The 12,076-nt window shown below is 40.3% G+C and overlaps 1 pseudogene; it reads right to left on the bottom strand.

Moving 5' to 3' along the window:
* Positions 1-7,738: 7,738 nt before the first annotated feature.
* Positions 7,739-8,415, bottom strand: LOC129675124 (proteasome subunit alpha type-5-like; annotated as a pseudogene).
* Between the last annotated feature and the right edge of the window lie 3,661 nt (positions 8,416-12,076).

The following is a 12,076-nucleotide window of genomic DNA, read 5'->3' as shown; positions in this document are numbered from 1 at the left end:
TCCCAGTCTCACCCTTCCTCGCTCCACCCTCTCCCCTTTTCCTAAGAAAAGAAAGCTCCCTTTTCCATTCCCCTCAGCTCATCAAATTGCATCAGGACTGAGATTGTGTTATTCCCTTGTGGCCTGACAAGGCAGTCCTGCCAGGGCAAAGTCATTTTTAAAAAAGTTAGCAAGTGAGTCCATGTCCAGTGCAGTCCCCACTTCACTTAACAAGGACCCACATGAATCCTAATTGTCCCATCTGCTACATCTTTGTAGGAGGCGTAGGTCCAGTTCCTGCATGGCCGTTGGTTGGTGCTTCAGTCTGAGCAAGCCCCTCTGGGCCCTGTTTCTTTGGTACTGTTGGTCTTCTTGTAGAGCTCCTGTCACCTCCATGTTCTTTTATCTTTCTTCCCCCATTTCCATAAGACTCGCTACACATTACTCAGTGTTTGGCTATGAATCTGGGCATCTGTTTTGAGGTGATGTTGGGTAGAGACTCTCAGAAGACAACTCTGTCAGGTTCCTGTCTGCAAGATTAGCAGAGTATACTTCATAGTGTCAGGGACTAGCACTCACCGAGAGGGTAAGTCCTTGGTTGGTCCAGGCATTGGCTAGGCCTTCCCTAAATCTCCGTTCTATCTTTATCCCTGCACATCTTGTAGTCCCGGTCAATTTTGGGAAAGAGTTTTACTTTGTGGGTTGTTGTTCCCCTGCCTCTGCTAGGGTAGAAGGTGTCTTCTTTCATCTCTGTGGCCTCTTTTACTAGGATGCCCTGCCTGAGCCTTTTTCTTATCCTCCCAGGAGCCTATGCTGACTTAGGTCTCCAGCTTGTCACAAAGGTACCACCACACTCAGTTTTGTTTTGTTTTGTTTTCTCTACAGGATTTCTGTCCTCTTGCCCTCATTCTCCCCATGTCTGATCTCTAACCTCTTAAGTGAGAGCACTTAAAAAATGCTCAGCTTCCTTAGTTATCAGGTAAATGCAAATCAAACAACCCTGAGATTCTGTCTCACACAAGTCAGAATGGCTAAGAGCAAAATATCAAGTGACAGCACATTCTGGCAAGGGTGTAGAGAAATGGGAATACTCCTTCATTGATGATGGGAGTATAAACTTGTACAACCCCTTAGAATCAATCTGATGTTTTCTCAGGGAATTGGGAATAGCTTTACCTCAAGATCCAGCTATACCTGTCCTGGGTATATACTCAAAACAATCTCCACTATAGAACAAGGACACTTGCTCAACTATGTTCATAAGAGCTTTATTCACAATAGCCAGAATCAGGAAACAACCTAAATATCCCTCAACCAATGGGCTGATAAGGAAATGGAGGCACATTCACACAATGGAATTTTACTCAGCTACTAAAAACAAAGAAATCATGAAATTTACAGGCAAATGGCGTAGAACTAGAAAAGATCATCATGAATGAGGTAACCCAGACCCAGAAAGACACACATGGTATGTACTCAATCGAAAGTGGGTTATAGCATGTATTTTCACTTGAGTGTTTGATCCTAGCCATTCCAATGGGTGTAAGTTGAAATCTTAGGGTCGTTTTGATTTGCATTTTTCTGAGGTTACACATGTTGAGCTTTTCTTTAAGAATTTCCCTGCCATTCGTTATTCCTCTATTGAGTATTCTCTGTTTAGCTCTGTACTCCATTCAAAAAAATGAATTCCTTGATATTTTGCTGTTTAACTTCTTGAGTTTTTTTTTTTTATATATTCTGGATATTAGCCCCCTGTCAGATATAGGGTTGGTGAAGATCCTTTCCCAATCTGTAGATTGTCATTTCCCAATCTGTAGATTGTAGATTGTTCTGATGACGGTCTCCTTTTCTTTACAGGAGCTTTTGTGTTTCATGAGGTCCCATTTATAGATTGATGATCTTAGAGCCTGTGCTATTGACATTCTATTCAGGAAGTTGTCTCCCATGCCTATGAGTTCAAGGCTTTTCTCCACTTTTTCTTCTAATAGGTTTAGTGTGTCTGCTTTTATGTTGAGGTCTTTGCTGGAGAGGATGTGAAGAAGGGAGAACCGACAAGGTAAACTTGCATAACCACTTTGGAAATCAATCTAATGATTTCTCAGAAAATTAGGAATAGTGTTTCCTCAAGATCCAGCAATAGCACTCCTAGGCATATGCTCAAGTATACAACAAGGACATTTGCTCAACCATGTTCATAACATCTTTATTTTTTAATTCTTTATTAATTACACTTTATTCACTTTGTATCCCCCATGTGGTTCCCTCCCTCCTCCCATCCCAATCACTCCCTTCCTCTACCTTCTGTATGCATGCCCCTCTCCAAGTCCACTGATAGGGGAGGTCTTCTTTTCCTCCCTTCTGATCCTAGTCAATTAGGTTTCATCAGGAGTGGCTGCCTTGTCTTCTTCTGTGGCTTGGAAATGCTGCTTCCCCCTCAGGGGAAGGTAATTAAAGAGCAGGCCCATCAGTTCATGTCAGAGACAGTCCCTGTTCCTATCACAATGGAACCCACTTGGATACTGAACTGCAATGGGCTACATCTGTGCAGGGGTCTTAGCTTATTTCCATGCATAGTCCTTGGAGTATGAGTCTAAGGAAAGACCCCTGTGCTCAGATTTAGTGAGCTATCCCAGAAGCAGAAAGATGCACACAATATATACTCACTCATATAAACATAAAATATAGGATAAACCTACTAAAATCTGTACACCTAAAGAAACTAATCAAGAGAAAGAACTCTTGCTAAAATGCTCACTTCCTATCCAGAAAGGCAAAGAGGATGGACATCAGAAGAAGGAGAAAAGAAGGAACATGTCAGGAGTCTGACACAGAGGACCTCTGAAAGGCTTTGCTTTGCAGACTATCAATGCAGATGCTGAGAGTTATGGGCAACCTTTAGGCAGAGTGCAGAGAATTTTATGAAAGAAGTGGGAAACAGTAAGATCTGGAGAGAACATCTTTATTTGTAATAGCCAGAATCTGGAAACAATCCATATGCCCCTCAATGGAGGAATGGATACAGATATTGTGGTACATTTTCACAATGTAACATTACTTAGCAATTAAAACATTTAAATCATGAAATTTGCAAGCAAATGGTGGGAACTAGAAAAGATCATCCTGAGTGAGGTATCCCAGAAGCAGAAACACACACATGATATATACTCACTTATAAGTGGATATTAGACATATAATATAGGATAAACCTACTAAAATTTGTACACTAAATAAGCTAAACAAGGAGAAGGACCCTGGGTAAAATGATCAATCCTCACTAAGAAAGGCAAAAGGGAGGGACATCAGAAGTGAGAGAAAAAAGGCAACAGGACAGGAGCCTGAGACAGAGGGCCATTGAAAGACTCTACCCAGCAAAATATCAAATTAGATGCTAAGACTCATAACCAATCTTTGGGCAGAGTGCAGAGAATTTTATGAAAGAAGAGAAAGATAGGATGACCTGGAGAGGACAGGACCTCAACAAGGAGAGCAATAGATCCAAAAAATATGGACACGGGTGTCTTTTCTGAGACTGATACTCTAACCAAGGACCATGCAAGGAGATAACCTAGAACTCCTGCACAGATGTAGCCCTTGTCAGCTCAGTCTCCAAATGGGTTTCCTAGTAATGCAAACAGGGACTATCTCTGACATGAACTCAGTGGCTAGCTTTGTGATCACATCCCCCTGAAGGAGGAGCAGCCTTACCAGGCCACAGAAGAAGACAGTGCAGACAACCCTAATGAGACCTGATAGGCTAGGGTCAGATGGAAGTGGAGGAGGACCTCCCTTTTCAGTGGACTTGGGGGGGTATGGTAGGAGATGAGGAAAGGGATGAGTGAGGGGACTACAGTTGGGATACAAAATGAATAAACTGTAATTTATTAAAAAATAAATAAATTTTTAAAGTGGATTTTAGCTCTACAGGACATGTTAAGCATACTATGAGGCACACTCCCAAAGAAGATAAAGAACATACAGGTTCCAAGGGAGGATGCAACAATCTCACTCAGAAGGGTAGATATATAAGACAGAGGTTGGGGATGAAGAAAAGGAACAAGGTTGGACTTGCTTTGATGAACAGGCTGGCCTAGAACTCAAAGAGATCTGCGTGCCTCTGCCTCCCTAACTGATGGGATTACAGGCATGTGCCACTGTGCCTGGCTGAATTTGTCCTTTTTAAAGCTAAGGCATTGAGAAACTGTTCATAAATTATTTAACATTTGGTTATTTTATTTTGATTCGCATTGCTTTAACAAATTTGCCCTTTTCTCTCTTGGATTTTAATTAGTGTTATTCATGTTTGAATTTGCCTTTAATTATGGCATGGTGTATTTATGGCATAGAAAGTATGAAGTGTGTTTTCTACTTTGCTGAACAGAGTTTGATGAAGAGAACATATTTAATATTAGCTATACAAATTATAATTTATTTAAATTATATTTGTTCAAAAAATTTGCTTCATACAAATAGAAGGTGGGTACAGCAAGTGAATCAATTGCTCTTTGATTGATGGTGTTTTAATGGTCCTTACAAGCACAGAGATACTCTACAGAGACACTCATGCTCTTTCTTTCATCTCTCCAACTACTCAATGAAAACACCCCCAAGAAATTAGAATCTCATGCAGGTTGCTCAGGCAGACAAGAGCAAAAAGCTGACACTTTGGCCAGCAGGGGTTGGGGAAAGTATAATCTTCTAAAAAGGGATTTAGCATTTGTCAGAATGGTTCCCAGGAGATGTAGGCAAGAGAATGATGAGTCATTCATGGTGAGAACTACACCTTGAATAGTACCTTAATTCGGCATGCCATCTACACCTCATGCTGGAATCCTGAAGACGCACTTGCGTGTGAGTCACTGGATCTCTTCTCACTCTTCCCGTGCAACCTTATTGAATGAATTACATGTCAGTATTTCTCACTATCACTTTTTTCACTTATTACCAGCTTAATTGACAATAAAGGAGAATGGTTTAAACTGGTTCATTCAAGCTGTCATGACCAAGGTCTGACCCTTAGGATCTCAGTCACAGTGTTAAATTACATTTACCTGACTAAGGAATGAATGCAATTTAAAAAGTACTTCCACATATTTTTACACTTTTTTCTCTGGATTTTTGTACTTCCCCTTGCTCTCCTCTCAGATCCTCCTCCTTTCTGTCCCTTCTCCTTCTCCATTTTTCTCTCCAACAATGAAAAGACTATATATTAACACATCTCCTAACTCCTCACCTGTGCAGAGAACATCAGCATTTTTCTAGTGAATATGTCTGCACATAACAACTACATGGTGACAACTATGATGCCTTATTATTATTTTTTATTGTTTATTATTAGTTACATTTTATTAACTCTGTATCCCAGCTGTATCCCCCTCCCTTATTCCTTCCCAATCCCACCCTCTCTCCCTCAGCTTCTCCCTGCCCCTTTCTATTTTTTGGATTATACTACAACATATTTGGAAATATAAAGTTTAATTTAGTCTGCATTTGAAATTCATTGGTTCATCTCTATATCACTGCTTAAAGTGTTTTATGGAAAGAACATACCATAGTCTGTCCATCTATACTGCTATGTGTTTCTATTGTTCATTTCTGGTTCATATGTTAGTGATGCTATGAACCCTGATTCAGAGTTACTGTCCATGGATATGTTCTGTCACAACCCTTAAAAACTCTTTGAAGTGTCATTTTGAAGACAGCATGATCTCCTTCTCAATATTTACTGTAAATTCTTTTCTCTTTATATATTTTTGGAAATTTATCTATTCATATTAGTAATAATGACTGTGGTAGATTTTATCTCAATGTGTGTAAGAGAATCTTGATGAGGAAACAGAAAGATGGTAGAACTGGAGCTCATAGCTTTTCCCTCGGTAAAAAACATTTCTATACGCAGAAGCTTTCAGAGGCCCTCTATGGCAGGTTTCAAGGTTATTTCCTGTTTTCTTCTGGCTTTCAGAGGCCCTCTGTAGCAGGTTCCGAGGTTGTTTCCTATTTTCTTTTTCTTCTGATGTCCATCCTCTTTGCCTTTCAGGATGGGGATTGAACATTTTAGTTAGGGTCCTCTCTTTTGTTTAGTTTGTTTAGATGTACAGATTTTAGTAGGTTTATTCTATGTTGTATGTTTATATGAGTGAGTATATACCATGCGTGTCTTTTTGCTTCTGGGACAACTCACTCAGGATGATCCTTTCCAGATCCATGGCAGTCCAGTGTCCAAGTGGGTTCCATAGTAATGGGAAGAGGGACTGACTCTGACATAATCTGATTGGCCTGCTCGTTGATCACTTCCCCCTGTGGGGGGAGCAGCCTTACCAGGCCACAGTAGAGAACAATGCAGCCACTTTTGATGAGAACTGATAGACTAAGATCAGAAAGAAGAGGAGAACCTCCCCTATCAGTGGACCTGGGGAGTGGCATGCATGCAGAAAGGGGAGGGAGGGTGGGATCAGAAGGGGAGGAGGGAGGGGCTTATGGGGGGATACAAAATGAATAAAATGTAATTAATAATAAAATTAAAAAAAACATTTCTATTGCAATTTTTTTTGTTTTTTTGTTCGTTCTAATTTCACTGAGATCTTTATGTTTGTTCTCTTGATGGAATAATAGAAAAACATTTTCTTCTAAATTTAAATTAAAAATCTGAATAATTTTAGCTAAATACACCAGTACTAAATTATTTATTTAATATTGTGCCAAGGCACATTTGTTCAGGTTGAACACTTTAATGTTAAACACAGACATGAAAACAAAAGTCCAAAATTTCTATTTGATTGTTTGTATTTTATATTTTCAATTGTTCTGCAGCTCTTTCCGTAGAATAAGGATAATCATACTAAGGTCTGTACACCTAAAGAAGCTAAGCAAGAAGGAGAGGACCCTGGGTAAGATGCTCAATTTGTATTCAGAAAAAAAAAATGGGATAGATATCAGAGGAAAGTCAAAATATAGAACAAGACAGGAGCCTACCACAGAGGGCCTCTGAAAGACTCTACCTAGCATGGTATTAAAGCAGATGCTGACATTCATAGTCAAACTTTGGGCAGAGTGCAGGGAATCTTATGAAAGAAAGTTAGAAAGACTTGGAAGTAGCTGCAGCTATACAAGGAGAACAACAGAACCAAAATATTCTGGGCCTAGGGTTCTTTTTCTGAGACTGATACTACAACCAAGGACCATTCATGGAGATAACTTGGACCCCCTGCACAGAGGTAGCCCATGGCAGCTCAGTCTCCAAATGGGCCCCAATAAGGGGAGCAGGGGCTGTCTCTGACATGAACTCAGTGGTTGGTTCTTTGATCACCTCCCCCTGAGGTAGGAGCAGCCTGACCAGGACACAGACGAAGACTATGAAAGACAGACTTGATAAGACCTGATAGGCCAGGGTCAGATGGAAGGTGAGTAGATCCTCCACTATCTGTGGACTGGGGAATGGGCATGGTAGAAAATGACAGAGAGAGAGAGGGAAGGGAGGAAAGGAGAGAGGGTGAAATTGGGAGGGGATGAGGGTGGGGATACAGCTGGGATATAAAGTGAATAAATTGTAATAAATAAAAATTTATATTAAAAATATCTATTCATGAATGAAGGAGACAGTATCTATCAATTTTTTAATTTCAGAATTTTTGTTCAATATAGACAAGATGAAGAGAAACACATGTTTTTTGAATATTTTCCATGAATTAAGAGGTTCAAATAAGGTTTAAGGGCAATTAGGGGAACTGAAATTGTCCCACACATGTCTGAGGATGCCTCCTAATTAAATATCCTTGATTACCTCCTTTAGTTCCTCCTCTGTGAACATGTGGAAATTCTGACCAGGCTCTACCTTGGCTAGCTCTATGCTAATTGCATTCAACTTCTCTTCCATATCTTTATTGAGGATGATGACTGATGACTGGTTGGCTTCTTTCAGTGTCATAGACTTGTGGTAAACTTGCAAGGAGCTCTGGGCACCCTCTGAAGCAAAGCTAATTGCTTTAGCATCACACTGGACAAAAATCCCAGAGTCCATGTGATGAGTCATCAACTCCACCAAACAAAAATGCTACTCCAAAGGGACGAGACATGACATTTGGATCTGCATCTTCTTCTCCCAGCTGCAAAGCCAGTTTGGACACAGCCTAAATCACACTCTCCACTGTCATAGGTGAACCAGTGGTTCAGTGCCTCCACTCTGGCTTTATCAATTACGGTTTTAGCAGCAGCAATGGGACCACTCATGGCACAATCTATATGAGCATCAGTCTCTAAAACGTTCTCAATGCTGCTAGGCTCCATTAGTGGGGTGGTGATGAATACACCCTCTGATATTTGGACGGCCATGGCCATAGAGCCAAGCTTGATAGCCCCAATGACATACTACACTTCAAATAAACTTCCTTCGGGAGAAAAAGTATTCACATCCCTGTCGTACTCGGACTGAGGGAAGAACATGGTGAAGGCAAAAGGAGGCGGCAGCAGAAAGGGCCACATGACTACAAGCAGCACCCTAATCCACCACACCACCACAGCACCAAGGACTCTGCTCCCCTCTCAGGAGACTGGCTCTTAATACTCAAGAAGCTAATGCAACTCACAACACTTAGGCTTTCCAATTGCAGGATGCTCAGGAAGATAATGGAACTTAATAGGCTCGGTCATCTCGGGAACTAGGCCTTTCCCAAGGTTGATGACTAACAGAATTTCCTAGAGAAGATAAAACTATTCAGGAGCAGGTCTCTACAAGGTAATTAGGTAACTCAAAAAAAGCAGCCTTTTGACCTCTTCCCAGGAAATTTTACTTAGCACCTACATGTTTTAAAAAAATATAGAAGTCATAAATAATATCATATATAAAAAATAAATCCCACTACTAAAATATGTCATAAGTATATGTCATAAAAACCTCAGGGACTTGAAAATTAAAACTGATTACTGAATTGTGATCTTGAAGGAAATAGTTTAAACAATTAAATATGGAACCGTTGGCTATGGTTTTATATTGTATATTATTCTTGCAAAACCTTAAAACATTTTATTAGTATTTCTAATAAAATGTTTGTATATATTGTATACTAATTAATATATATTGAATATATCATATTTCAAGAATGTAGATATTCAATAAGAAAATCATGTCTTAAATAACAATCCACTGGACCTCTAATGTGGTTAAATCTATAAAGCCTATGTGCACATCTTTCATTTTACTTCTCTGCGTATAATAGATGTAGAGAAATTGAATATGTTAATAGTCAATAACATATTACAACATACGAAATTCAGAGGCATGTTAGGGAATAACTGGAAACTTACATTTTAATAAAATTGAAAGCAATAGATTCATTTTTTAATGCTTAAAGCAAGATGAATACAGACTCAATATGAGGGCTTTTTCCTTGTCTAATTGTATTTTTTTTTTGCTATGTTTGGCTGTCAGTCTTTTGGAGGCCTGGTTTTTGCTTCAGAGGAAATTGAGGAGGTATGTATTTGGATGAGAACGTAGAAGAGAGGGAGCTGAGAGAAGATGAGGCAACACCCTGATTGTTGCGTCCTCCTTTGTCTCCTCCTGGTCCCACCCTCTCTCCCTCTTTCACTATTTCTCAGAAAGGGGGAGCCTTCCTCCCCTACCATCTACCTCTAGCCTATCAAGCCTCAACCAAACTGCCTACATATTCTTCCTCTGTGGCCTGGCAATAGCCACCCCACAGGGGGAAGTGATCAAAGAGCAGGCAACAGAGTCCATGTCAGTGACAGCCTTTGATCCCTTACTCGGGAAAAAAACCTGGAGACTGAGCTTCCTATTGTCTACATCTGAGTAGGTGTTGAGGTCCTCTTCATGCATAGTCCTTGGATGGTGCATCAGTCTCTGCAGGCCCACATGGGCCCACATATGTTGGCTTTGCTGGCCTCCTTTGGGAGCTCTTGTCCCTCCAGGTCTTTCTATCTCTTCCTTTTTCCACTAGATTCCCTACACTATGTCTAAAGTTTGGCTATGAGTCTCAGCATCTTCTTCAATACCCTGATGGGTACAGTCTTTCAAATATCCTCTGTAGAAGGCTCCTGTCCTGTTCCTTGTATTCTCCTACTTCCGATGTCTATCTTGTGTGTCCTTATGAATGAGCATTAAGCCTCTTCCCTAGGGACCTCCTTCTTGTTTAGCTTTTTTAGGACTATAGGTCTATCTTCTATTACATGTCTAATATCCACTTACATGTGAATATGCCATGTGTGTCTTTCTGCTTCTAGGTTATCTCACTCAGTTTGATCTATTCTAGTTTTATCCATTTTTCTGAAAATTTCTAGATCTCCTTGATATTTAATTGCTAAGAAGTGTAATTGTGTAATTGCACATAAATTTCTGTATCCATTTCTCAGTTGAGGAACATCTAGGTTGCTTCCAGATTCTGGCTATTACCAATAAAGCTGCAATGAACATAATTCAGCAAATTTTCTTATATGGTTGAGCACCTTTCCCATATATGCCCAGAAACGGTATAGCGGGATCTTGACATACCACTATTCCTAATTTTCTGAGAAAACACCAGATTGATTTCCAAAGTGGTTGTGCAAGTTTACATAACCACCAGCAATGGAGGAGGGTTCCTCTCCACAACCTTTCCGCATCTGTTCTCCCTTGAGTTTTTGATCTTCACTATCTTGATGGGTGTAAGGTAGACTCTCACGGTTGTTTCTATTTGCATTTCCCTGATGACTGAGGACCTTGAGCAGTTCTTTTCAATTATTTTATTATTATCATTTAGTACAATTTATTCAAATTGTATCCCTGCTGTTCCCTTCTCCATCATCTCCTCCCAAATCCAGGAACCCTCCTTCTCCCCCTATGACTCACCCCTAGTCCACTGATAGGTGAAGATTTTCTCCCCTTCTATTTGAGCCTAGACTATACCAACACAGGTCTCATCAGGAATGCTTGGATTGTCTTCCTTTGTGGCCTGGCAAGGCTGCACTCCTCAGGGGGAGGTGACCAGGCTCTAAGAGCAACAATCAATAAATGGGACCTCATGAAACTGAAAAGCTTCTGTAAAGCAAAGGACACCGTCATCAAAACAAAACAACTACCTACTGATTGGGAAAGAATCATTACCAACCCTTTATCTGACAGAGGACTCACATCCAGTATATATAAAGAACTAAAGAAGCTGAAAAGCAGCAAACCAAGTAATCCATTTAAAAAAATGGGGAACAGAGCTAAACAGAGAATTCTCAATACAGCAATATCGAATGGCAGAGAAGCACTTAAAGAAATGCTCAACCTCATTAGCCATTAGGGAAATGCAAATCAAAACAACCCTGAGATTTCATCTTACACCCATCAGAATGGCTAAGATGAAAAACTCAAGTGACAACACATGCTGGAGAGGTTGTGGAGAAAGGGGAACCCTCCTCCATTGCTGGTGGGAATGTAAACTTGTACAACCACTCTGGAAATCAATCTGGTGCTTTCTCAGACAACTAGGAATAGCGCTTCCTCAAAATCCAGCCATACCACTCCTAGGCATATATCCAAAAGAGGCTCAAGTACAGAAAAAGGACATTTGCTCAACCATGTTTGTAGCTGCTTTATTTGTAATAGCCAGAAGCTGGAAACAGCCCAGATGCCCCTCAACTGAAGAATGGAGGCAGAAACTGTGGTATATCTATACAATGGAGTATTACTCAGCAATGAAAAATAAGGAAATCATGAAATTTGCAGGTAAATGGTAGGACCAGGAAAGGATCATCCTGAGTGAGTTGTCCCAGAAGCAAAAAGACACATGGTATATTCTCACTCATATAAACATACAACATAGGATAAACCCACTAAAATCTGTATATCTAAACAAACTAAGCAAAAAAGAGTACCCTAACTAAAATATTCAATCCTCATCCTGAAAGGCAAAGAGGATGGACATCAGAAGAAAAAGAAAACAGGAAACAACCTCGGAACCTGCCACAGAGGGCCTCTAAAAGCCTCTGCCATGCAGACTGTCAAAGCAGATGCTGAGCCTGATGGCCAACTGACAGGTAGAGTGAATGAAATTTTATGTAAGATGTGGGAAATAGTAAGAGCTGGAGGGGAGAGAAACTCCACAAGGAGAGCAACAGAACAAGA

This window comes from Psammomys obesus, unplaced genomic scaffold (genome assembly GCF_907164565.1).
Source record: "Psammomys obesus unplaced genomic scaffold, mPsaObe1.curated_primary_1811, whole genome shotgun sequence".
Lineage (NCBI taxonomy): Eukaryota > Metazoa > Chordata > Mammalia > Rodentia > Muridae > Psammomys > Psammomys obesus.
The sequence above is the reverse complement of the archived record's forward strand: the minus strand, read 5'-3'. Positions and strand labels throughout refer to the sequence as shown.